General features: G+C 54.7%; 1 protein-coding gene across 1 annotated transcript in view; it reads right to left on the reverse strand.

Annotated features, from left to right (window-relative positions):
- Positions 1–24861, reverse strand: part of PEPD (peptidase D) — a 119130-nt gene that overhangs the window by 40733 nt on the left and 53536 nt on the right. The gene's annotated exons all lie outside the window — the stretch shown is intronic.

The following is a 24861-nucleotide window of genomic DNA, read 5'->3' on the forward strand; positions in this document are numbered from 1 at the left end:
AGGTCGAGGTGGGACGAAGGAGGTGGCCAAGTGCGGGTGGTTGGGGGGACAGCCCCCCCAGCGCCCCGCACTTCCAGACAGAGCAGAGAAAAGGCCAGCCTCCCAGGGCCGCCGGAAAGCCTCAGAGCTGGGAACCCTTTGTTTTCATTTCCAAACTCAAAGGGCCCTTGCTGCGCGTCTGATCCCGACTCAAAGCCACAGGGGGACCCCTGGCAAGCCCGGCACAGAGGAGCCTCAGCTGTGACAGCCCAGGGGGCTTGGAAAATTGAGGCCCACAAGCCAGTTTTAGAAGTTTATGAATAATAAATGCAATTACCGTGATGGAAAACAGAATCTGGAAGCCAAGCTGAGGACCCAGAGCGAGTGACTCACCAGGTCACCTCCCCTGTCACTTCCAGTTGCCCAGTCCCAGGAGGTGGGGACACTAAGCCCTCACCTGGCCACAGCCCAGGACAAAGAGCATTCGGGGCCTGGATCCAGCTGGGGGATAAAGGCCCCCAGAACCCACCCTGCCTTGTTCAGTTGTGGGCAGGGCTCGCCCTGGTGGTAGGGCTCCTGGCCCCAGCATGCCTGTCTGGCCTCCGTGCCCTCAGCTGTGAAATGGGAATGATGGCCAGACTTTGACTGGTTGTCACACAGTGCTGCTCCTGCGGCCCTCTCTCTCACAGCCGCATCCTGGGGGTCAGAATCTCCAAGGCGGCAGGCCGAGGGCTCCCGGGGCCCCTCACTCTGCATTCCCACAGTGCCTCTGCTCGGTCTCTGACACCAGCCCGGCTGCAGTGCTCATGTGCTAGTCTGAAGCCCATGTGCACGTGGGGGTCCCTCCAGGCTCTCAGCAGGTCCTCTGTCTGGCACTGAACTTTCACTCAACAAACGTCAGAGGAGGTAGAGCAGGAAGGAGGAAGAGGGCTGGCCTCCAGGAAGGGGTGAGAAGGAAGAAAGGTGCTGGAGCTGGGAAGAACAGAAGTCTGAGGCTGACCCGGCCCAGAGCTCCCTCTGACCTGCAGGCTTCCAGCTTGGTTTCCGGGTGCTCCAAGGGGAGAGGAGGTAGAGGAAGATGAGGAGGAGGTGGGGAGGAGGAGGAGGGGCTCTCAGCACCCCACCTGGAGTCAAGCATGTGCCTCTTTTAAGCATCTCCCGCTGACCCAGGCCCGGGTGTCCTGCCCAACCAAGACGGCACAGCCGAGGCCTCAGTCCTCCCAAGGCTGAGGAGAGCTGCCTGCACCCTGGGCCACGAGCCTAGTGGGACTAGGGAGGCCTCAGTGGCCGCCGCAGATTAAGGCACCCTGAGACACTCTCCCCTCTCCCCTCTCCCCTCTCCCCTCTCCCCGCAGGGGTGCAAGGGCCTGTCAGTGAAGACGGGTGAGATACTGTCAGGAAGGTTCTCTCACTTACTACAAATTGCACCTTTATGGGAAAATCAATGCTATTGCCTCCTGATCGTCCACACTTGTTGCTAGTCTAAAGTAATTATTCTGTAGGCAGACCAGCCTGGGCTGGTGCTCCTGGGAGAGCCCCCCCTGCATCCCGGGGGCCGGGAAGATAAGCTGTTGGGAGAGATCTGTCACACCCAGCTCTCCGGGTGCTCAGGAGGCCCCTGGGGTTCGTTCATCAGGTCTGTCAGCAACACCATCGCACACCCCTGTGCACCAGCTGTGAAGTGCTGTGATCACAGGATGGACAAGGAAGGCAGACCCTGGGCCTCAAGTCCTCGAAGAGACCGAGATTCCCTCGTTATTTGCAATGGTGTGACGTTGGACAAAGATGCTACGTGCTGGGAAAGCACAGCAGGAGAGGGAAGAGATTCAAGAGCCGACTTCCTGGAGGAGGGGGTCTGCAGCAAAAGGCAGAGCGAGTGGGCAACCGGAGGCGGAGAAGCAGGGCGTGTGAGGAGACTGGCAACGAGGCCCGAGGAGGCGGCCGGAGTGTGGGCAGCAGCAGTGAAAGCAAAGCGGGAGGGACCCTGAGGCTGGAGAAGAGACAGCCGGCTCCCGCCTGACCCTCAGAACAGCTGTATCTCATTCCTGGCACAGTCCCTCTGAACATGAACTTCTCAGACAGTCTACTCTTTTTCTTTCAAGATGCTTTTAAATGATAGCTTGTTTAACTACCAACATCAATTGGCCAGCAATTCCATGAACAAATGGTTCTCTGCTTGTCTCTGAGTTCAGCCACTTTTATTTGTCCCCAAGTAGTTGGCAGGAACCAGTTACATCAATAAAGGAACATCAATTTTTAACAGCCACATGAGATGCAAAAGCTTCAGATGGATTTTCCGTCGGCAAACAGGAAGCCTGGAGGAGCTGTTATTAACAGCCATGGCAGACACAGGCAGGCCTGGGAGCAGGGCTCCTGCATCAGACTGGATTAAGGAGACACTGTAGGCACTGGACCTCGAGACGTCATAAATAATGCTGAATTTTAGACTGTGGTTGAATCTCGGTTGTCACCATCGTTTAGGTCACTGTGTTTGATGTTGTATTGCAAAATGACAAATATCTTTCTCTACTGCTAAGTGCATAGAGCCCATCAGAATAAATCCAACTAAACTGCCCACTAAGGTGAGCAGGCAGCGGCGTCAGGGGGAGAAGCGAAGGGGTGGCGCTATCTAAGCGACTTGGACGGTGATTTCCGGAGGTGCATAGGTTGTATGCAGTGAGGCGCCTGTTTTCTCATCGACCCTCGCCACTTCCTGTCATGTAATCTCATCACTGGAAGAGGTGGGGTTCCAAACCCTCGATAACACATGGGGTGTGACCCAGTCGCTCCCCGACAACCACCAAGTCACAGAAGAGGCAGTGAAAGGGGCAGAGAAACGAATGCAGGAAGAACAATGTAGGGAAGCATCTAACCATGAGCTGGGAGGAGAGGAGTGCCCTCAGGCAGTGGCTGAGCCTCCTGGGCAGCTTGAAATAACTCTCCAGTTCACAGCTGGCCCAGCGCCCAGACGCAAGCCCCAAGGATGTTACCAATAGACTCGGGGATAGTCCGGGAACCAGAATCTCAGAGGGCCACCCGTGGGGCACTGGGTTTCTGGCACACTCAGCCGGGCACCGAGGGAACACATCCATCTGCTCCCTGGGCCTAGAGAACGGGCCAAGAGGCAGGGACGCCACCCCCCAACTCTCCCAGGACCCACTCTGTGCCCTTCAGCAGGGAGACCACGCCCGCCTTATCCAGCCCTAGCTCAGAGCTTGACGGCATGCTGCTGCTTCCTCTCTTGGACCAGACTGACCTGGCTCTCTGCTGCTGGAAAACAGAGACAGCAGGGCGTCAAGACAGGGGGCAGATCAGGGTTCCACTGGCCCATTAGCCCTATTACATGCAAGGCCAAGACCTGTGCCAGGGCCCACTATGCCCCCAGCCTTGCCCGATGGTGAATTCTCCTACTGTCCAGCCAGCCACGCCAAGATCAGAGTGGCTTCTGGGTGGTGGAGGTGGGAACAGCGTCCCGCCCGCAGCTGACAGCGGGTGGCAGCACAGCTGTCCCAGAGGAAAACATTCTGTCCGAGCTGGTGCTCTCCTGGAGCTGAATGGTGGAGTCTCAACCAGCGGCAGCTCCGGGACTGAGTGTGGTCCTCCCCACTGTTACAGGAATGGAGGCAACAGGCCGACGCTTTCTAGCAAAGGACCTGAGCTCCAGGACGCGCCAGGCACAGCTCTCTGCAACGCACGGGGCAGTGGAGTTTGAAGGGCTGCTCCAGACTGGTCATGGCCTGAGTGGGGAAAAGCATGGCGTGTCTGGAGCTCCCATAACCTGGGCACCTCTCACATGCACCCATAACTCCCAGAATGCACCAGCAGCATCGGGCTCCAGCACTCCTGGCCCCCGCCACTAAGCCCAGGGGCCCCTGAGCACCAGACCTTCAAAATCCTCTCTTAAAGAGGATGAACCTCAGGTATAGGCGGGTCACCTTTCTCCCCCTACCCACATGGGTGTGTGGGGATGTGGGGCCAGGCCTGGGCAACCTGCCTGGCACAGGGCAAGCTGGCCTCTGGGTGGGCTGGCTGGAATACCCACCAAGCCTCCCCCAGCAACTGTGTCTACTAGGGCTGCTTGGCAATGGCCCTGGGGGCACTCGGCAAAGAGAGCTCTCCAGATGAGAAAATCCGACCGAACAAGGAGCACCACAGCTGGTTGCTCAGGTGTGTGTGTGGTCACAGTCCAGCACGATCGTTGGGAAGCCGGCCTACCCATGCTGAAATGAGCTCACTACCTGACAGGTGCTGCCTCTCTGGGCCTTGACTAATGCCTTGCATCAACTCCCCACAGCAAACAGCAAACAGCAAACGCCACAAGCCAGGGTTCCAAGAAACGTTCTCTGTGATTTCATGCTGGCTTTTCCCCACGCATAGCAACGGCCCACGTATAGAGACTCCCAATGACATTCTATGGGGCCTGTCACAGAAGGCTGGAGGCAACCCGGAAGTGACCTGGCCGAAGGTGAATCTTTCCCCACAGGTTTCTCTGCCCTCCCGCTGCTGCCTCGACCTCAGGCACAGGAGGTCCCATCTTCTCTGCCTCATTTCATAGCAACTCCATCCTTCCAGGTGCTCACGTCGAAAACCCTGGAGTCACCCCTGATCTGACAGTGAGTCCTGCTTGCTCTACTTTCAAAATCAGGCGCGGCCCCGATTCCTCGATCACCGTTGGGCCATTGGGTTCACCAGGGCCTGCACAGAATACGCCCAAACCTGCCTACTTCTCACCCCGACACTCTGCCCCTCCGGAACTTACGCCACTCCTCTTACAAGAGGCCTTCGGCGCCACCCCGTTCAAAACTGCAAATCACTTCCAACACTCCCTCTCTTACCTTCCCTGGCTTTCTTTTTTCTGTAGTATTTGTCACCATTAAATATGTACATTTTACTAATTTACTTCTCTCTCCCCCAGAGCTTCACAGACAGGGTATCCTCTCCTCTGTCTCTCCTGGAACAGTTCTGGGCACCGGTCGGTACCCAGCAACCGTTTGTAATCCAACGAAATGGCACAGCAGACTGGCCAGAGTGTGGGGTGCCCACAGTGGTCTGCTTGGCAAGGCCAGGCGGTGCCTGGGGGCATCTGTCAGCCTGCTGGACCCGGGTCAAATCGGAGCTGGACAACCTGAAAGGTGATTCCTAGCCAGTGTGGCGGGACCTACAGCACCTGGAAACCATTCAGGAAAGCCCAGGTCCTGAAGAGATGACTGGCTTCTGCAGGGCACACCGAACCCAGCGAGATCAGCCCTCTTTAGCGGCCATCAAAGCCCGTCTTCGGAAACGCTTGCCATTTAACATCCTTCTGGTGAGGCTGGCCTCTCTCCGGCCCAGGACCGCGTGTGAACGATTGCCATACCACCACATTGCGACACTGACACACGCCCCTTATCTGCCAGCCCAGGGCTGCACACCTGATTCCCCGATAACCACTGGGCCACCGGGCTCCCCTGGGCCGGTGACCACATCCACAGGAAGCGAGGCCGCCTGGAAAAGCTCACAGCCCTGGTGGGGGTGGGGTGGCACATGACCTTACTCTGATGTGCACAACTTTGGCCCCAGCCAGGCTGGCTGCTCTGTGGACCCTGAATCCTCCAAGTGTTAGGTAAGGAGTCTGCCGAGCCCTCCTTCCACCTGAGGGAGGAACAGACCTGTTCCTTCTCTTCCTCAGGAGCATTTACTGAGCCTGCCAAGCTGCCCGGGGCCCTGAGTACATCCCTGCCCATGACCTCTGCAACCCCTCTCCCCGCCCCCGGCCCCTCCTGCATCCCTACCTCTCCAGGGCTTCCTGGCTGAGGCTGACCTTGACCACGGAGGTGGGGGAGACTGTCAATTGAGCCTCCTGCCCTTCTTAGCCTTTCCACTTCAGGAGGCAGAATCTCCCTCCTCACCTAGAGTTGGCCGGTTCTGCCCCAATGGTGGCATTAGGTTATATGTCACCACAATTCATTATGTGACAGGTATTTGTCCTCTATCTTTACAGCTATTTTTAAAACCAGAACTTTCCCCAAAGACAACCATGCCTTCTGGCACCCTACACTACACAACTGTAACTGCGAGGTTGATAAAGCGGGCCCCTTTCCATCGGACAAGGTCCCCAGGACAGAGCGGTGAGGAACACCGGCAAGAGGGCTGATGGCCAGGGTTGAATTCCTGGCTCCCTCACTTGCCAATGGTGTGACCTTGGCCAAGTTACTTAGCTGTGTGGTTCCTCACTTTCCTCACCTACAAAAGAAGCCGAACAGTAGTCCCTAGGCTCAGGGTGGCCATGAGGATGGATTGGGTGGTACCTCCTTTGACTGCAATAGTGGGCAGGGCCCAGGCTGCCTGGCGTGTGGTCTGATCTCAGGGAAGGCGCGGGTGCTGCTGCTGGCGCATGGATGCCCGTGGCCTCTCCCCCCCAGAACTGTGCTCCACGGGAGCAGGGCCTCTCCTACATTGCTGCACCTGCAGAGCTCGGAACCGGGTCTGGCATACAGTAGGCGCCTGGTAAATGCTTGCTGAACAGAACACATGGGCTGACACAGGCGTGGTCTGAGGGAACTTGCCCGGGCCTCAGGGGTTTTGTGTCTTACACGCTGGGCCAAGAACTGCTCAGTCCCCCACTGCCCCGTGCCCCTCTTTCAAAGCCACCTCCTTCCTGCCTGCACATGCTCCTGACCTGTCATTTCCCAGGTCCCAGAACCACTGCCCGGCTCCTCACTCCTCTACCTGGGTGGGGATCACACGTTTTTGCCCTGTCCCTGATGTGTCATGAGACGCTCCATCTCCCGGCCCGGCTCCTCTGCTGCCTGCTCAGGGCCTAAGGAGACTGACTGCCGGGGCTGGGCCTGTGGACTCTCAGGTGGGCAGAGTGAGGGGGCCTGCTTAACCAGCGTGCACCCCCCCACACACACACAAACACCCCGTGTACCCGCAGGCAGAGTGAGGGGGTCTGCTTAACCAGCGTGCACCCCCCCACACACACACACACATCCCGTGTACCCGCAGGCAGAGTGAGGGGGCCTGCTTAACCAGTGTGCACCCCCCCACACACAAACACCCCGTGTACCCCCAGGCAGGCAGAGTGAGGGGGCCTGCTTAACCAGCGTGCACCCCATCCCCCCCCTCCCCACACACACACCTGTACCCCCAGGCAGGCAGAGTGAGGGGCCCGCTTAACGAGTATGCACACCACACACACACACACACACACACACACACACACACACACACACCTGTACCCCCAGGCAGGCAGAGTGAGGGGGCCTACTTAACCAGCGTGCACCACACACACACACACACACACACACACACACACACACACACCTGTACCCCCGGCAGGCAGAGTGAGGGGCCCACTTAACGAGTATGCACACCACACACACACTCCAGGCGGAACATGAACACAGCCAGCCCCAAGTGCAGTGCCAGGGTCCTGGGGGCCTCTCGCCCATTCTCATACAAACACAGCCCACGGGCAGAGCCTCTGCATTTTAGGCAGGAAACACAATGAGTGGGAGGCAGGAGGCCGAAGAGAAAGAAGCAAGCAGTAGGAGAATGCAGTGCCAGCTGCCCCCACACACACACACCCGCCTATAAGGGCACGTTGGGGGAAGCGTGACAGGGTCGGCAGAGCAGGGCCCAACACCACCAGGGGCCAAGTCAGAAGCCTGCGACTCATCGCCATTCCTCCTCTTCCTTCACCCTCAACATTCAATTCATCACCAAGTCCTCAGCTCTAGCTCCAAACTGCTCCTCCAGCCTACCCTCTCCTCCCAGCCCAGCTGCCCCACTGGCCCCCTGCGGGCACCTCCATCCACTCACCACCCAAAGCCATAGCCTCAGCTGGTCAAGTGCCTTCAGCGGGCAGAAACCTCTGAGGGGCATCTTACTGAGACGGGCTCTGCCGCCCCCTTCTCTTTACCCACTGGGTCCTCCCCTGTCACCTGCCAGGGAGGTCCGGGCCCTCTTGGCAGAGAGGCAGACGCCCACCCAGACTGTCCCTGGCTGAGGTTATAGGCCCCCCTTCTCCCCCAGGAAGGACTGCCAGTCCGAGGCATCCAGACCACAGCCTCTCGGAGATTCATTTCTGTCCTCTTCAAAGGATTACAGATGGATGGCCAAGTCTGGCTGTAAATCAAAAGGAAGTCACTCCTCATTACCTACTTAGAATTCCCCGAGTCCTTCCTGGGAAGCCATTGCTCAGCTGTTTGATCCCTGAGCCACCAGCACTATCTGCAGGCACGCCACCCATCACGACAGCACCAGACACTTTTTTCTCCCAGGCTCCTTTCTCAGCACCTAGATGAATTTCCACCTTTCCCCAGTTTCAAGAAGAGCTGCCAAGATAAATGGTTCAAAGACTCCAGCTCATGCTGAAAATATATCGAGTGCTTGGAGCCTATTTTGAATAACCCCACACTGGGGAGAAAAGCACCTTCTCATTGGATGGGTCCTGCTAGCAGCCGGGGCCCCAGACTCACTCGGGCACTTGGGCACTCTTCCGTGCGTCTTTTCACCTGTGGGAAAGTGACACTTGTCCAGCTTCAGCCAGCACCAGCTGCCTAGGTCATGGTCAAGCCCCTCCTACCTTTTAGCAGAATGTTGCCGAGGGCCCCTGGGGCACGGGCCAGTGTCTGTGGCTAATGGGAGCAAGGAGGTACCCCGTTTGCAAACTGTGCATTCAGAAGGTACCCCTTTCCCAGTCCTGCAGCTGGTATCGCTTTTCTAAAGGCTGCTTGCCCCCAAAAGACCTACTCAACACCCAACGGGGCAGGGTCCACCCACCAGTGGGCTCATCTCCACAGCCACCAGCCCAGCTCCAGGAAGAACAGTCATCTCCTGCTGGGATGAAAGCAAGACAAAGTAAAACACAAAGCCCGCCAGAGCCTGACCCTACGGCCACCAGGCATCTCCTGTGTGTGTGTGTGTGTGTGTGTGTGTGTAGGGGATGGGGGGGCTGGACAGGCAGGGCCCTCCGCCAAGCCCGAGACGCCCCAGGCTGGAGAGCTGGAGAGATGCTATCATGCACTTGCCCTAGCCAGGGCGCCCAGGAGAGACACCTGAGCTGGCCACAGTGCTGCTCCTGAAGGTCGTGGCATGGCACAGGCCCGTCCCAGACCCTGACCCTGACCCAGGCCCAGACACAAACCTAGAATAGGTCAGCAACTGCCGCTCACAAACGGGGCCCCCAACTGCTGTCACAAGTGCCGACCACTGGGCTGGCACTGCGTGTGACACCCTCACAGAGGGCAGCCAGGAGGCGCTGCCGCACACGCAGGAGCTGAGGGGTGAGGAGGTGTGGGCCCCAGTGCTCTGCGGCTGCAGAACCGGCTTCTCTAACAAAATGATGGAATCAACATGAACACGGCTGGGTCTGTGAGCAGCAGTAACCACGACCCAGACCCGTTTCCTGCAGCTCCCCTGCCAGGCTCCTCCGGTGCTGGAGCAGAGGGAAGAGGCCATCGCCTCATTCTGCTCAGAGGAGCAGGATGAGGAGGAGACCGTGGGGCACGGTAGGGCCTTGGCCCAGAGGGTCCCAGGACACGACACAGTGACAACATGCTCGCCCAGACCCCTGGCCTGAGGCCCGCGACCAACATCGGACGTGCCCACAGCCACCAGCAGCCTGGCTCCCTGGGCATCCCCATCTCTTCCGAGCCTCAAGCACAGCGTGTGGAGAGTCCCACATCCACGTGACAGCTAAGTGGGCAGAGCGGACGGGGCCCATCTCCTGACCGCCACCCTGACCGGCACCGTTCCTCACCCTGCTCAGGGGCAGCTGTGGGGAGGCCATGGCTGGGGCTGGGGCATGCCCTTTGACAACTGCTGGAGGAAGCTCAAAGGCCCATACCACCCACCCTCCACACCACGGACCCAGGGGGCCAGGGCTCAGGAAAGGCTGGCCTGGCCAGGAGGCTTGCGTGGGGCTCAAGCCTGGCTTCACAGCAGCCCCAGGGGAGCCTGTGCCGGGGCCTCTGAGTGGGAAGCCTTCTCTGTGGTTTCGTCACAAACTACCTCCAGGTTTCAGGCGCAGACATGCCTGCTGGCAGATGTGGAAACGGGTTTTCAGAGTTCCCAGATTAAACCCTCCACAACATCTACAGAATTCAGAGTTAGGAGGGGAAACTCCCAGCCCAGAATAATTGCTCCCACAGGGAACATTATTCTGCACCAGAATGGAACAGGTCTGAATGAGAATTTTCTGAACACCAGCACCAAACCTGCTCGGGGAGCCAAACCGAATAACAGCTCCTACAGAATTCCTCACTAGACGCTGGGCCCGCTGCCGGTCAGAACCAAACTGGACAGGCTCCCCTCTGAGACGGCCCCTGGTCCACACCCTCCTCCCGCCCCTCCCACCTGCCACAGGGCTCCCTGGCCCCTGGCGGGGGACAGCGGCGGGGGCGGGGGAGGGGGGTGTTGGTAGAAAAAGTGGAAAGGCCAGTCCAGAGTGGGAGTGAGGCCAGGGCCAGCCGAGAGGCAAGGCACCAGGGAACACGGCGGGTGGGGCATGAGAAGCAGTCTTTCCACGCTCTCCCATTCTTCTTGAACTACATGACCCTTAAATCATCCTTATTTCCCTCTCTTTTGAAAAAGCCCTGGTATGAGACATCTTTCTCGATTACACATGGCGTGAGAGTGATGCAAGGGGGATGGAAGGTCTGCTTCACAGCCGGGGAGGCGGCAGGGAGGGGTGGGGCCTGCGCCAGGTGCCCCGAAGCCTGGATTCGGCCCCCTGGTGACTGCTCTGCAGAAAGCAGCCCAAGGTTACTATTTCACTTCCTGGGAAAAGCTTCCCGATTCTAATTACTGACTCAGAACAAACCAAAAATCCCCACTGCATGGGCCCAAACCCCATGGCCTGAGCACTGGGAACAGCCCAGAGGCTACCCGTCTATGGCCTCTGGCCTTTGTCTTGCTAGAAAATTCCTCCTGGGGACTGAGAAGTGGGAATCTCAGGGGTGTTCCTCCCCTTCGCCCCCGACACACACACACACACCAAGTCCTTTCCTGACAGAAGCTTCTGGAGACCCACAGGAACTCCAGGGGAAGGGAGACCATCTGACCGGCTGGGGCCAAAGCAGCGAACCCATTGTGGGGAAGCTGCCTGCGCACCCAGGTGTGGCTCACGCCCCTACCTCCTCGGCTCCTCTGGGTGGCTGCCCTTGCACAGTGAATCCACAGGAAGCCCAAAATCTCCTCGCCCTTTCTGGGCCTGGGCAATTTCAACAGTACCCTGCACCTTGGGGTTGACCAGACAGCGCCGGGTCCACGTGCAGAAGGAGCCAGAACAAGCCTCCTAGTGGGAAATGGGAGGAAACGTAAGGAGAGTCTCCAGCCCGTGTTTTCACAGGATCCATGAGGACGGACAGCACATGGAATGGGCCAAGATGGGAAAGGGCTCTCTAAGGTGAAAGGTGTGGCGACCAGGTTATAAAACGGGCGTAATCGGTGGGCAGCAGAGCCAGTGTGAGCGAGTGACAGGAAGTGAACGGAAGACAGCTTGAGAACTTCCACTGATGCACAAGGGGGAATGAGAGAGAAGAGAAAAAGAGCTTGGAGATCCAGTACATGTGGAATAAGAATTATTTTTATTGTTGTGAATTCTCATCCGAGGATATTTTTTCCAATGATTTTTAGAGAGAGTGGAAGAGAGGGATGGGGAGAGAGAGAGGGAGAGGAAGACAGAGAGACAGAGAGAAACATCGATGTGAGAGAGACAGGTCAATTGGTTGCCTCCCACACACACCCCAACCAGGGCCAGAGAATGAACCTGCAACTCAGGTACGTGCCCCTGACTGGGAATCAAACCTGAGGCCCTTTGGCGTGTGGGCCCACACTGAGCCACACTGGCCAGGGCTGGAATAGGAATTTAGAAGAAAGCTCCAAGCCCAGCTGAGTGGCTCAGTGGTTGAGCGTCGGCCTATGAACCAGGAGGTACAGTTTGATTCCTGGTCGGGGCACATGCCCAGGTTACAAGCTCGATCCCCAGCGTGGGGCGTGCAGGAGGCAGTCGATCAATTATTCTCTTTCATTACTGATGTTTGTATCTCTCTCTCCCTCTCCTTTCCTCTCTGAAATCAATAAAAATATTTTTTTTTCAAAAGAAAAGGCTCCACAGCAAAGAAAGGTATCATTGTTCTGACTAAAGAGCTAGTTCCTAGACCATCATAGGAGCTCGCAGGGGCAACCCCAAGCCTGTCTGCACAGCTGCTGTCCCCCAACGAGTCACCACATTCGCTCCTGTAACTGAGAGGGAGCCACAGAGAGGCTGGGAGTGAAATCTGTCAGGGTGACATGACAATGATATCACAGTCTCAGGTCACATGGCCCAAGAGGATACATGCTTGCCCCCAGGGAGTGCCCCTGGGATAACAGACAGGAAACACACAGCGAGTGACACTCGCACTCAGGTGAACAAGTGGCCACTGTGGCCAGCCCGTCCTCTGCGGGCAGACCAGCCTCGCTGGTGGCCAAGCTGTTCCTGCCTCCACAGGCTGCTGCCAACATCCTGGACCTGTTACCTGTGTCCTCCGTCACCTCATCTGCTCTGTTGTCAGGTGTGACTGCTTTGCTCTCCCCCTCACTGGCCTACGTCAAGAATGCACCTCATCTGAGTCTTGCCACCTGAGGTGTATGGCCCTCCGCAGCACCGCCGACTGGCTACAGCAGCGGTCGCCAACCGGTGGTCCGCGGGCCACTGGTGGTCCGTGAGGTCCGAAAGGTTGGCGACGGCTGGTTTAAGGAAACCTTTGGAGCAGCGGTCGCCAACCGGTGGTCCGTGAGGTCCGATAGGTTGGCGACGGCTGAGCTAAAGAACTTTGCGTTAACACCACCCAGCTCACTCCTGTTCTCAAGGGGCTGGCTTCACCTGGGCCACTACCCCAGCTTTGAGGCCGGCAGGATCCCGCTGTCCAAAGTACCGAGAGAGATCCTCAGAAAACCCTGTTACCCCCACGAATAAAGAAAGAATTCTCTAAACATCAAGGCAAGAAAACCAAAAAAAGTTCCCCAGAAAAAAGAACGAAGAGGATTTGCCCTAAGATCCCCGGCAACAATGGAGGGAATGGTTTCACGGGACAAAGATTCAACCCCCAGTGAAGCCATCCTTCACGTAGGCAGCAGCAGAAGGACTCCCGACGACGTGCAAAGTCAAAGGGAGCATCAGAGCGGCGACTTTCAACCATGAGCCGTGGCGGGCACCCTGGCGTGCCTGCCGCGAGCATTCGTCAAACATGCAGTACCTGACTATTTAGTCGGGGCACTGACCTCTTTTCCCTTAGACTGTTAAATTAAAAAAAAATGACAACAGACAACACAACGATAGCTGTTCAGTGTGAATGAGTCAAAACCAGACCTAATTTTTTTTGTCAGGTCAGCAAAAAATATATTTTTGGTGTGCCGCAGGACTTTAGTCATTAGTGTACGTGTGCCGTGAGATGGAAAAGGCTGCAAATCGCTGCAGTGGAGGAAAGGGAAAACACTGCACAACTCAGGGGTCCGCACTGGGCCCAGGAAGACAGGGCTGCCTCTGAACAACGGCTATTCAAATGATTCTAAGACAACACAAATGTGGAAAACGGACTGATGGAAAGAGACGTCATCCAATAAAAAACTGGAAGACAGGGGAGAAGGAGGCGAGTAAAACCATGCTAAACTTCTAACTTTTCAAAGTGAGAAATCAATAATCTAACTTTTTAACTAAGATAGAAAACGTAGAGAAATACAGGTCGTATTTTCTTAATTTTAAAGTAATTCTACAATAAAAATGGAATGTATATAAAAGAGAACAAAGCAACCCTCACCAACTTGCTAACGACACAAAAGCTTAAGAGTGAGCAAGGCAGAACAGAAGCCAGAAAGCACCACGTGGGACTGTGGCTGAGAGGCCAGCACGCTGGTCCTCACGACAAATGCCAAGGCCTCACCCAGGGCTGGGAGGCGCTCGGTTTGGAACAAGGAAACTGTCCCCAGTAAACAAAGCCGGACACAGAGGAGTAAGCAAAGGTGCGCCAGGAAAGGTGCAACAAAAAGAACAGTTACTAGCAACACCAACACCAGATAAAGCCAGATTCCAGGCACAAGGGTTACGTTAGGTCAAAAGGGGTTCGTTCGTGTAAGCTGTAAACAGGTAAAATGCACAGTGAAGATGCAATGGTCATCAACCTGAATGCTTCAAACAACTTGGTACGGAAATGAATAGAACAAAAATCTACTGGGAATCACAGAGGGATGCACAAAGCTACCTCTCCCAATACTAGAGTAAATGTACAAAACAAAGAGAGGAGGCAGGTGGCTGGAACAGGAACCTGATTGAAGGTACACCGAAGTATGAGCTCCAAAAATAAAAAAAAATAAATGTTTAATTTCGTCCATAAAATACTGGCAAAAATATTTCTAAATAGGCCACAAAGAAAAAAAAAATCTCAAAATTAAGAAAAATAAGATTTACATACACTACATTCTCTAACGACAGTGGTGACAAAGCCAGAAACTAACAACAAAAAGTTAACCACGGCAGTTAAACAACCACGTCTATCGGGGAATTAGAAGAAATGCTCTTAGTTCACTCCTTAGGGTCAAATATCAAATCAACCCAACCTTCTTAGGATGGGATCAAGGCAGCATTAGAAAATGTATCAGCAAGACTCATCTCTCGCAAAAGGAGAATGAAAATAAGGGAAGATTCAATTAAGTAAAAGATGGATGTTCAAAACAAGGTCAGGGCGGGAGGAGAAAGGAGTTATTAAAACTGGGAATCTTATGAAGCAGACAAGCAGCAGAGCTGATAAATGCTTATTTAAAAGCTGATTTTATGAAAAGGCCACAAAACTGATACAAGCCTGGCAATGCTAAGCTATAATGAAAGAACACAGATACATAATATTAGGAATGAGAAAGGAAACACAATAACAGATAAAGAGGAGGTACTTCAGGAAATAAAATAACTCCATGCTAATAAGTTTAAAATTCTTGCTGGAAATAAAAACTTCCAGGAAAACGTAGTTTTGACTCTAAGAGGATGGAGTCAGATTACAACAACTCCTCAGGAAAATCTGGGACGTTACTGAAGACATTCTCCCCAAAGACACAATTTCTGATAGGATCAAAGGACCTCTTTAGATCTTCGAGGAACAGACAGCCCTATGCTTTCTACATTGTTCTGGAAATCATAACATTGTGGAGAGTTTCCCATCATGACCTAAAAATCTTGATCTCAAAATATGGCAAAGAGAATTTAAAACGTATAGCTCAATCCCCTATTTGAGTCTACATAAAATGCTAGTATGAACAACAAAGCAATCCTTTATAATGCTTACTGGATGTCATCGGCCCTGTCCATACATTAATTCACCAAATCCTCCTAACCATCTGTGAAGCGCTACCTTGTCCTTTTTCCATGGAGGAAACTGAGGCACAGCAAGTGGCAGACCTGGGACTCAAACTCAGGACACCAGTCTCTACAGGGACCATGCTCTCTCCATTTCAGTCCTGCAGTTTGTTAAAATAGCAATCCACCAAGACAAAGGAGAGTGTGCGCCATGGAAGCCATGCTGGCCATACACCAAGAAGTCTGGTCATACACCAAGAAGTCAGGTACACCAGCCCCCAATCTCGGTGTCCAATACCATCTCCAATAGAAGGAACCAGGGCACCTCCGAGAAATGGCTGATTCTAGGGCTGGAGTGGGGAATACACAGGATGAGCCTAGAGCATCTGGTGGTGGCAGAAAGTAAGGCTGTGCTCAAAAGGCAAAATGATGCGGGGGAGAAAGGGATGTCGGAGGGACACAGGAGCCAAATGAAAGAGTCCCAGTGACCAAAGCTGGGATGATTTGGGCAACAAAATAAATAGCATAATATCAAATAATCCAAAGTGTAAGATATCTATCTATACAGACATCAGTAAATAAATGGTTGACTATATAAATAAGTGGGGAAGAAGAGCCAATAGTGTGTGTAGCTCCCCCTCCCCCGGGGAGACAGAGCGTAACCCCACTCCTTATGGGCAGCGACTTCCCTCTGAAGATGACGGTATAGAGACGGGTTCGTGGAAAAAAACATGGGAAAAACTAAAATGGAAGGACAGTCTACAAAAATACACGACCAGTATTCCTGAGAACTGTCAAGATCACCCAAAGCAAGAAACTGCCCCAGCCAAGAGGAGACTAAGGGCACAGGACAAGTGTAATCCGTGGCATCCTGGAACAGAGAAACAGGAAGGACATCATGTGAAAGCTAAGGAAACCGGAATGAAGTGTGGGCTTCAGACAATAACAGTGTATCGATACAGTTCATGAGTTGTGACGAATGTATCATCAGCATGTTAACATTGGGGGAATATGGGTACAGAGTATGTGGGAACTGTCTAGTATTCCTTTTACCTTTTTGTGATCTAAAACTATTCCAAAATACAAAGTTTTTTAATGGCTTAAAACACACACACACACACACACACACACACACACACACACACACACACACACACACATACACACACGATGCCAAAAAAGCAGCTGATAAAATTCAACACCCTTTCCTAAGAAAATCTCCTAGCAAGCCAGAGGAAAAAAACACTACTTCCTTAACTGGCAGTAAACACTTATTGGAAATCAACAGTCAGAATCAGGCTCAAAGATAAAACCCTGGAGTCATATCCTAAAGATGCCATTTGGCACCACTGTTACTCAACGGGATTCTCTCGAGGGCAACTCCCCTGGCACTGGAGAGGGAAGTTTCCGTCGGCTTTGTCCTCAACAGCTGCGTGGACCAGGTACGATTTGCAGGAAGCCCTTCCCTCTGGTTCTTTGTTCACTTTCTGGCTGGGTGCCAGGCTGGTTGGCACCCTCAATGTACCCATTTCTCAGTTACTCTTAAGAGGCAAACTGAGCTATCCTTGCTTTGAGCCAGAGTCCCACAGCCTCTCCACCCGAGGCCCCAGCTACACTCTCCAACGCCAGGCTCTGCCAAGCGTCTTGGAGAGCGCAACTCCCTTCCCTCGTGCCAGGTGGTGTGGACAGAGCAGGCTGGGTGGGCACACGGGACGGTTCTGCTAGTATGGGGTGGTGCAGCCTCCTCTGGACTCCAAGGAATTGCCCACCCAAGGCGACCCAGGCTCTTTGAAAGGGCTCCGCTCACTGAGGTGTGGCCGGCGGGTGCAGGACTCGGGGCTGCCTTCCCGAGGGGCACCGCACCGCCGGGGGTTTCCTAAGCCCTCCGCGGTGGCAACGTGCGGCCTGTCCCCAACAGTCCAGGAAGTGCTGGCAGGAAACCTGCACCAGCCTCACCACACAGGCCAAGAGCGGCTTTCACCACACCCAGACGTGGGGTCGTGGGGGCCCCTTTTTGTTTATTTTTTATAAGATTTCTAATGGATTTTTAGAGAGAGAAGAAGGGAAAGGGAGAGGGAGAGAGAGAAACATCGACGTGCGAGCTAAACATCCATCAGTTGCCTCCTGCACACCCCCTACCAGGGAAGGAGCCCACACGTGGGCATGTACCCTGAACGGGAATCGCACTGGCAACCTTCCAGGGCACAGACAATGCCCAACCATCTAAGCCACATGGGCCATGGCATCAGGACCCTTTTTGAATGAGCCATGCCACAGCTCATCCCTCCAAGTGACCAACAGAGAGAGGCTCTATCTGCGATGGAGGTCACAGGGCATTGCCCATGGACAGTGACCAGGCCCACAGAGAAGGGCCTATCATACCTGTTCTTACCCAGGGGGGCGGGTCTCAGAGGCCCCACAGGGCCTCATGCAAAACTCTAGCACTTTCGTGGGGGCAGGAAAACTGAGGGCGCCTCACTGGTGCCCGGGACTGCCCAGGCTGACCACTCCCAGGTGGATGGAAGCTGGCTGTACATCTCCACAACCTCCAGGAAGGAGGGAGATGAGAGCCTCTTGCTGACGTCCATCATCAATGAAAACTGGATCCTCTGCATGACCCATGAGGGCTGTGGTCAGGGACATGTATGACCAGCATGCCCCGCACGCCCAGCAGGGAGAGCTCCAGGCAAGACCCCGAGTGAGAAGGGCCCAGGCATCTGAGAGGATCCTTCAGTGGTGACAGGGCTCCAGGAGGGACCAACTGGTGGAAGAAGAGGCTGCTAAGCTGAGAGGCAGCTGGAGATGCAGCCAGTCTGATGGGGGCAGAGGGGTAGTGTGAGGGATAAGCTCGTCGACTGTGCAGGGCAAGGCCTTGGGGTGGAGGTGGGGGGCGGTACGGACAGAGGCAGCTTGTCTGCCTCAACTGCCTGTGCTTTCTGCAGCCATAATCACCAGGGCCTAGTGGGGTTGTGGGGTTTCCTTTAACTCTCCCACCTTCCAATTATGCTGACTGGAGTTAAATTTTATAATCCTCAAAAAAGAAAAAGAGGGCCTTGTTCAACAAGGACACAGTGAGGGCTCTGCAACCTGCTCCCTGGAGTGGCTGAGGTGAGAGACCAACCACCTGACCCAGCACCGCGTGGCTTGGGTGGAGTGTGCGCATGCTGTGTGTGTATGGTGTGTGAGTGTGTATATGGTGTGTGCATGCTATGTGTGTATGGTGTGTGAGTGTGAATATGGTGTGTGTGTGCTGTGTGTGTATGGTGTGTGGAGTGTGTGCATGCTGTGTATGGTGTGTAAGTGTGTGGAGTGTGTGCTGTGTGTGTATGGTGTGTGAGTGTGTGCGTGCTGTGTGCGTATGGTGTGTGAGTGTGTGGAGTGTGTGTGTGCTATGTGTGTATGGTGTGTGAGTGTGTGGAGTGTGTGTGCTGTGTGTGTATGGTGTGTGTGTGTGGAGTGTGTGCGTGCTATGTGTGTATAGTGTGTGTGTATGGTGTGTGAGTGTGTGGAGTGTGTGTGTGCTGTGTGTATATCGTGTGTGCGTGTGTGGAGTGTGTGTGTGGTATGTGTATATGGTGTGTGCGTGTGTGGAGTGTGTGCATGCTGTGTGTGTATGGTGTGTGAGTGTGTAGTGTGCGTACTGTGTGTGTATGGTGTGTGAGTGTGTGGAGTGTGTGCGTGCTGTGTGTGTATGGTGTGTGAATGTGTGGAGTGTGTGCTGTGTGTGTATGGTGTGTGAGTGTGTGGAGTGTGTGCGTGCTGTGTGCGTGTGGTGTGTGAGTGTGTGCTATGTGTGAGTGTGTAGTGTGCGTGCTGTGTGTGTATGGTGTGTGAATGTGTGGTGTGCATGCTGTGTGTGTATGGTGTGTGAGTGTGTGGAGTGTGTGTATGGTGAATTGTGGTGTGCGTGCTGTGTGTGTATGGTATGTGAGTGTGTGGAGTGTGTGCATGCTGTGTGTGTATGGTGTGTGAGTGTGTGTATGGTGTGTGAGTGTGTGGAGTGTGTGCATGCTGTATGTGTATGGTGTGTGTGTGAAGTGTGTGTGTGCTGTGTGTATATGGTGTGTGCATGTGTGGAGTGTGTGCGTGCTGTGTGTATATGGTGTGTGCGTGTGTGGAGTGTGTGTGTGGTATGTGTATATGGTGTGTGCGTGTGTGGAGTGTGTGTGTGCAGTGTGTATATGGTGTGTGCGTGTGTGGAGTGTGTGCATGCTGTGTGTGTATGGTGTGTGAGTGTGTGGAGTGTGTGTGTGCTGTGTGTATATGGTGTGTGCGTTTGAGGAGTGTGTGTGTGCTGTGTGTATATGGTGTGTGAGTGTGTAGTGTGCATGCTGTGTGCGTATGGTGTGTGAGTGTGTAGTGTGCATGCTGTGTGTGTATGGTGTGTGAGTGTGTGTGTGCTGTGTGTGTATGGTGTGTGAGTGTGTGGAGTGTGTGAGTAATGTGGTATGTGTGAGGGTGTGAATGGGGTGAGTGGTATGTGTATGGTGGGTATGTGTGTAGGGGAGTATATGTATGTATAGTATGTGTGTGGTGTGGTGCATGTAGTAGGTGTTGTGTATTGTGTGTATGAGTGTATGTGTAAGAGGTATGTGAATGGTGTGATATGTATGGGGTACATATGTGTAGAGGGTGTTTATGTGTGTGTGGTGTGATGCATGTGGTATGTGTTGTATGTGGCAGGTGTTGTGCGTGGCAGGTGTGAACGTATGTGTCGTGTGTGAGGGGTATGTGAGTGGTGTGTGTGAATATGTATGGGGAATGAGTGTGTGTGTGGTATGTGTGGGGTGTGCATGTGTCTGTGTGGGTAATGTTTGTAACGTGGTGTGGGTGAGATGTGTGTGTGTGTGTGTGTGTGTGTGTATGTGTGTATCAGTGGTATTTGTTGGAAAAAAACCCCAGGCTGGGTCTCTGTCCTCCAACCCCAATCGGGCCCAGCGGGCACAAGAACACACAGAATCATGACTCTCTCCATCGGCCCAAAGGGCAGGAAAAGGCAAGGAGACTTTGATCCCCCAGGAGCACAGCTGGGCAAGTTCTTCATTAACGACTGAAAGGCAGCGGGAGGCTGGTCCTGTGGCTGCTGCCTCGGCCAGAGCAGAGCCAAGCCCAGGCCGTGCGAGGGTCTCCAGATGGGCCTGGGGTGTTTGCCAAGAAGGATCCCGGCCCGGGGAGGACACCGCCATGCTGTCCCCAGCACACCTCACAGTCCGTCTGCCTTTCAAACGACTCGCACAATCCCCGTAGGAGCTGTCAGGGAAGGGCCAAAATGCCCCATTCACAGCTTGGAGAGAAGGAGCGTAATTTCAATTAAGGTCCCAGGCTGTCAAAAACATCAAGTTATTAATCTCCTTGTGGCAAATGTGAACCGGGACCTGCTTACACAGCCAATTGAGCATGCTCTAAATTAGTGTTTGCAGGTAATTGATTCGGCTGCCAGCCCCATGCCAGCCGGCTACAAGCTGGTTACGCCACTAACATTAAATAATATGAGCGGCAAAATGGCCTGCCTGATTGGGCCTGCAGTCAGAGGCTGTTAGCGCCCGATTTACCCAAACATTAATGTCTTATTGGTTTAACACAATTTACTGCACCTCCACTGCGGAAAATGACTTCCATTCCCTCTGAAACCCCACTCACAGGCACAGCACGAAGGAGGAGGTCTCTTAATAAATGCCATCAGCTCACGCTTTTTTTTTTTAACATGCCCTCAAGATTTTATAAGAAACTTTTGATAATAAAATGTTTGAAAGCATAAATCTTAGAAGTGGTCTCCTGGTAGCCAGCGTGTCTGAGCGAGCCTGAGCACCCTGAGCTGGTGGTGCTGTGCCCGCCGTGGAGATCACCAGCCTCCCTCCGCCCCCACCCTCGCTCCGCTCCCGACCCGCAGGAGTCCCTGCCCTGCTTGCCCCGTGCCCCGTTCTGGGGCTGCGGGTGGCCATGCCCCCGGGGGGTGTCCAGCAGGTTCTAGGCACACTTCTAACCCAGGAGTCGGTGGCCTTCCCAGGGGTCTGTGCAGCCTGTGCTTAAAGGGCCGCACCCCATGGGGGGCTAACGCTTCAGATGAGGTTTTCTATTCTTCACCTGGTCAAGAAAAGGCCGGTGTTCACAGTGGCACAGACGACAGGAGGAAAATAGCTCAGGACATTCTTCCTCTTGTCCATCCAGCCAACCCACCCACGTGTGTGTCCTGACACCAGCCGTGGGGCAGACACCGCGGTAAGCGAGGTGGGGAACCTCCAAGAGGAAGCCTCCGGGCTCCCACGGACAGAGACCACGAAACTGACCCCAGCACTCCGCAGTGACAGTGCGATGTGCCACCTCCCAGGGGTGCCCCCCTCCCATGTGGCCAGGGACACCCCAGGATGTGACAATGTCCTCACACGACCTACCATCTTCGGGGACAGTCTCCGTCTCTTGCTCTTATTATCTCTGCCTCAGCTTCTCCCCAGAGCAGTCCCCAACTCCATCCACCCTCTACCCCAGGAGCCCCCCCCTGCTCTCAGCTCCCAGGGACCCTCAGATCGTGGCTTGGAGGGCAGGCACCGCTTCCCCTCTGTGTCTCCCATGACTGGCCACGGGCTGGGCACAGGCACAGCAGGTGCAGTCGGTGCACACACCTGGCACATCGGGCTGAATGAATGCCACACAGCACCCTCAGGGCAGCTGCTCTTGGCCACGATCTCATTTCTCTGAAAGCTGCCCCGAACCCAGAGGCAGCAGCAGAGCGCTGAACCCAGGAATGGGGGAGGGGGTAGAGGCTGAGCGGTTTGAAGACAAAGGTACTTCTCCCAGGGCTTGGCCTCAAAAGAGACCCTCCTTCAAACAACAGCCCAATGCAACTCCTGACTTGAACAAACCAACTCAAAAAAAAAGATAGTTTTAGACCAATATGGACTAGATATTGGTAAAATGGAGGATCTACTGCTAACTTAGTTAGATGTGATAATGACGTGGTGGCTATGGGAAGGAAAAAGATATCCTCATCAACTGAGCCGCCCAGTGATGCATTTACAGGAGAAATGTCATACCTGGGACTTAGTCTCAAATACTGCAACAAAACAAAACTAAATAAAAATCCTGATGGGGACTTTGAGGTTCATTACACTATTCTGGGGGCGGCAGCAGTGTTTGCAATTTCTTCCTAAAAGGTAAAAAAAAGACTGGCATTACCTGGAGGGGGTGGAGGGTAAGGAGTCGGAAGAAGGACTCCCACCGGCCCCTGACCGGAGCTCACATGCAGGCCTGTCTGGCTGCAGCAGGGCTGGGCTCTCGGACCCGGTGCGGGAGAGAGCCCAGGCCCCTCCTAAGAGTCACCTCCGGAGCTCAGCTCCCCGCAGCACAGGGCACAAGGCAGCCAGCTGCAGCGGATGGCAGGGATCCACACTGGGCAGCAGCTGTGGGTCACTATAGGCCAATTAAGATGAGACCAGATTTCTGGGACAGTGCCAATCTCAGGGACCCCTCCCCTACCCCACCACTTCCCTGGTAGCAGGCGACCTCTTCCTGTCCCGGGGTGAGGGACACTGGAAATCCTGAGCAGATACCGCACGGCAGCAGACCACGGGGAGGCCAAGGCTGGCGCTCTGATCTGCCTGCCCTTCCCCATCCTCCTGGGTCCCCGATGAAGCACGTGCTCCATCCCCCCAGGGCAAGAGGAGAGAAACCAGAGGTTCCCTGCTCAGGACTCCTTTCGGGGTTAGATGCTGAAAAAGACACCTACTCCCAAGCCATGTGATGGTGACCATTAACGCCCTTGCTTCCCACCGCTGACTCCGGCTGCACCGCGCCCTCACCCAGCCCTGACGAAGTGGGCAGGCCAGAAAGCTGGGCGGGCGACATGGGAGCAGAGCAGGCCTGAGGGCGCCCCAGGCGGACTTGGGCCCTGCGAGGTGGGCAAGGGGGGGCAGCGTCAAGCTCTAAGGCCAGGTAGGAAAGGGCAGTCCAGGATCGGGACGGGGGCCGAGGGTGAAAGGTAACGCTCTTTTTTCTTTTTTTTTCAATATATATTTTATTGATTTTTCCACAGAGAGGAAGGGAGAGAGAGAGAGAGTTAGAAACATCGATGAGAGAGAAACATCGATCAGCTGCCTCCTGCACACCCCCCACTGGGGATGTGCCCACAACCACGGTACATGCCCTTGACCGGAATCGAACCTGGGACCTTTCAGTCCGCAGGCCGACGCTCTATCCACTGAGCCAAACCGGTTTCGGCGGTAACACTCTTTTTTCTGTACTCACAACACTTCTGACACCAAATGTGTGGGTTTTCCAACCACCAGCTCTCTGATTCTCTGTGGGCACCAACTGGGTGTCCTGCCGCTTACTTCTGACGCGAACTGCCAGAGTGAAGGTCTCAATCCCACCAGAATAATCCCCGCTTCAGACATAACAAGTCCAGGCCTCTCGTACTTCTGACTGACTGGCTATAAATCTGGCGTTCCAATGACCTCCTCTTTGGGTTGATGATTTGCCAGAATGGCTCACAGAACTCAGGGAAGCACTTCCTGTACTGTTACCACTTTCTTGTAAAGATTACAATGCAGGATGAGCCAGAGGGAACTGATGCACAGGGCAAGGCACGGGGCAAGGGGTGTGGTGCATCGACGCCTCTAGGAGCACTCCTCCCAGCATCTCCCCTGCATTCACCAACCCTGCGGATCAAAGTTTTTACAGAGGTTCCACATGGAGGCACAATTGAAAAAATCACTGGTCAGAACTCAATCTCCAGCCTCTCTCCCAGTCCCTAGCACGTCATTAGCATAAACTCAGGTGTGGCTGAAAGAGGCTTATCTATATAAAAGCCAAGCAACCGGAACGAAGGAACAATTGGAACAACCCAAACAACCGGTCGCTATGATGCGCACTGCGGTGGCCAACCGGCCTGATCAGTCCCCGCTCAACTGCCCGAGGCCCCTCCCCCCGGCTGGCCCAGCCCCGATCAGCTACCATTGGGGTGGGGCGGCTGGACCCCACCTGTGCATGAATTCGTGCACTGGGCCTCCGGTTATGAACAACAACAGACTCTGTCACTGGGGGAATACTAAGGGTTTTAGAAGCTCTGTGCCAGGAACTGGGGCAGAGATGAAACATGGATTTCCTACTATATCACAGAGGGGGAAACGCAGACTTCCTACTGTGTGACGGGGGGGGGGGGGGGGGGGCGCGGGGGGGAATGGGGGGGGGGACGGGATGGGGTACAGAAATGGCAGCCTCTCCCTGCCCTCTCCCCAGGGGAGCTTCCAGATGGTACAGTCACTGGTGGGTGACCCAGGACATGGGTGGAAGGAGCCCTCGGAGCAGTTTGGGTCTGACCAAGGGATTCTTCATGCCACTGGCAGGAGCATGCTGAGCCCAGGCCCTGGAGCAGGTGAGGGCTGGGCAGGCCACACCCACGTGGCGGGGCAGCCCCAGGAAGCCTGCACTGCTCACCGCAGGCCAAGGCCAGTGGAGCTCTCCAGAACACTTTATGAGCCACTTAGCCATCCTGAGACCGCATTGTCCTAGCAGCAGACATAATGACCGTGTTTACACATAAATGACAGGCTGTTTCACTAGCGCCCTTCAGA

The sequence above is a fragment of the Cnephaeus nilssonii genome, assembly GCF_951640355.1.
Source record: "Cnephaeus nilssonii genome assembly, chromosome: 20".
NCBI lineage: Eukaryota > Metazoa > Chordata > Mammalia > Chiroptera > Vespertilionidae > Cnephaeus > Cnephaeus nilssonii.